The sequence below is a fragment of the Cupressus sempervirens genome, chromosome 9 (assembly GCF_028749045.1).
Source record: "Cupressus sempervirens isolate cs-2001-9-10 chromosome 9, ASM2874904v1, whole genome shotgun sequence".
Classification (NCBI taxonomy): domain Eukaryota; kingdom Viridiplantae; phylum Streptophyta; class Pinopsida; order Cupressales; family Cupressaceae; genus Cupressus; species Cupressus sempervirens.
The window spans coordinates 436779715-436782663 of record NC_143126.1 but is presented as its reverse complement, the minus strand read 5'-3'; the positions used below and the strand labels follow the sequence as shown (position 1 = coordinate 436782663).

General features: G+C 32.7%; 1 pseudogene; it reads left to right on the top strand.

Moving 5' to 3' along the window:
- The first annotated feature begins 1865 nt into the window (after positions 1–1865).
- LOC149539172 (ribosome production factor 2 homolog pseudogene) lies at positions 1866–2538 on the top strand (annotated as a pseudogene).
- The last annotated feature ends 411 nt before the right edge of the window (positions 2539–2949 follow it).

Below are 2949 nucleotides of genomic sequence, written 5' to 3'. Positions count from 1 at the left end.
GCCAATTTTAATGCAATCAATTAGATCTAGAAATTGAATGGACTCTCAATCCCAATGGATGAAGCACTGATCTATTGATTTAGTTTGTAGATGAAATATCATGAATAAGCATCAAGGCCAAATTATGAATCAATTTTGCCTTACTGTTTATAGAATACCAATGTTGGTTAGCACTTGTTTGCATTGAATTTTTGAGCCTTAGCTAGCTACTATTGCCAGAAATACTTGTGAACCTAAGAAGAATTGTGACCAAATCTAATATAAGGGATGTGTGTTGTGGTAAAGTGTCATGGAATGAACCAAATATGTATTATTAGATTGAAAATCTTCCATCCCTCAAGTATACACACCTTGGTTTTGTAGAGCTTAAAACATAGAAAATCTATTTGATTTTGTTGAAGTTAGGTCCAGATATAAAACACATGTAATTTTTTATAGGAAGTAGTTGATCCTTAGATTATTTGTGCTTTTACTATCTTGGTATTGAGTATTTTGTTGCTTGATAGTTGAAAAACACCATCATAGTGACAAAGAGCCTAGTTTGCAATTGAATATCTTGCACCCAATTATGTTTCATGACTCACCACTTTGTGAGTGTTTAGTATGCATATCAAAGAACCTATTTTTCAGCCTTCAAGTTGTTTCAGTATTTTTTTACTAGGTTTTGAATCCCTCAAAGTTGGTCGTTTACTTTGTCATGTTGATGCGTATTTCTCAGGATTCCAAGAAGCCCTATTTGACCAGTTATAACTTTAACCCAATTGGACAAAATGAGAAAATTTCTTTTGTATTTCATTCTAGAGGTCAGACATTTTCTATGTTCTAGATTTGAGCTTATGACAAATCCATTTGACTAGTTTTTCAAATGTGATTCTGAATGCAATTTATAAAGTTTTACTGGTGTCTAAAAGTGCAAATTGACCAATAGACCAATTTGAGATGTCATAACCCTAAATACATGATAGATGAGACCAAATAGATTGTACCAATTTTTTCTACTCTAACAATACTTTAAGCGACCCAATTTTCAAGTCTAGAAAAATCCATCTGCACACTTTCCCAAGTCCATTTTGTTTGTGAAAATCAATGTTCAGCCACTATTCCCTATTCTGCAATTTTGAGTACCTAACTTTGATCTCTTTTCAAATGCACCTAGTTATTATTAATGAGCCCAAATCACATATTTATATTCTCCTCATGACAATAAACTAATGCCCCATTTTTTGTGCCTCCAAGTGTCTGTTTGACCTATTTTCAAAGCCAAAACCAAATGCACTTTATTATTTTCTGACATGTTTATTTGTAGGTAGTTTAGAGGAAGAAACTTTGATAGTCAATATATTTTTATCTAGATGTTTTCATGAGGAAAAATCTAACAAGGTGAAAGAATGTGGAATAGATAACTAGTATGTTTGATTTTAGGGCTCAATTAGGTGTTTCAGTTAGTTTTTTTAAGTTAGTTCAGAGGCCTCCCTAGCAAAAAGTTACAGTTTGAAAAAGAATTAAAATGAGTTTCAAATGATGAATTAATGATAAAATAGGGATCAAATCAATATTAGGTGATTAATAGATCAATTTAAAGTTTTATTCATTTGAAAACAATTTTTTTTTTAGGATAACCCACTTTGGGGCCTGACTAAATTCATCACATCACTAAAGGGGATGGATTATTCTTGGTAAAAAGGATAGCATCTAATATGCACTTATCATCATTTGCCATAAATTCAATATATATGATATGTGATGCAACTGGTCACATTTGAACTTCTACATGTCTCATATGCATAGAGGCGTCTCAGCTGTTTCAAGAGTTCCATAATATTTGTTATATATTTTCTCATTCACTATTCTAGAAACCTAGAAGGATGTTGAAGATTGTAAAACCTAAGACAAATCATGCAAGGAGGATTCTTGAAAAGTGTATTACAAAGCTAGTTGAAAGTGCCAAGAGAATTCTAATCTTACATGGCACAAAGACTAGCAATGTATTGAATTCAATCTTGACTAACATATTTCATCTCAAGAGGGCTGGAGGAAATGCCATAAAATACACTAAAAAGAATGGAGATATTCGACCATTTGAGAGTGGGGATGAAACTATCTTGGAATTTATTTCCTAAAAGACTAATTGTAGTGTATTCATTTTTGGCTCACATTTAAAGAAGTGGCCTAACAATCTCGTTTTGGGAAGAATGAATGATCACCATGTGTATGATCTAATTGAGGTTGGCATAGAAAATTTTAGTTCAACGGAATCATTTGGATATGGAAAGAAAATAGCCCCACAAGTAGGCTCAAATCCTTTATTTTCCTTTATTGGGGAAGGTCTTGAGACCAACGAGCACTTGATAAATTTGAAAGAGGTTCCACTTGATACATTCAGAGGGGTGGTACATTGTTGAAAAAAAAATATTACAGGGTTAGGTTGTATGTGTCTGCACAACATTAGCAAATAATAAGGTTATTTTCATGCATTGTGGGAATTGTTTTACAAACTTGGGATTAGAAATGAGCAGACATTCATTTGACCTTGATTAGGAATTGTATTAAAAAAAGATCTGAATGCAAAAGATGTAGTTATATATTGGAAAGCAAAGGAGATGCCTCCTTCCATTTGGAAGATCATTGTTGGCATAAAATGCATGAGATAAAATGGAAATGAGACGTCAAATAAAAACTATGCATCATATAATTGACCTCTTATTGTTGAAATGGTGTGTTGCTCCATTGTTCATAAATTCTTACCAAAATAAGGATGCAGTGTGTGTGGAGAGTTGTGTTTGGGCACATTTTTTAGCAATGTGAGTAGAGTTTTCTTAGCTGATAGTTAAAGGTTTGGGTACGAGGAGGGATTCATTAGTAGGCATCATCAATTGAGAAGATGTTGTAATCATGCCTTAGTTTTAATATTTGACACTCAAACATAGATTTTTTTTCCTATATAGGTGG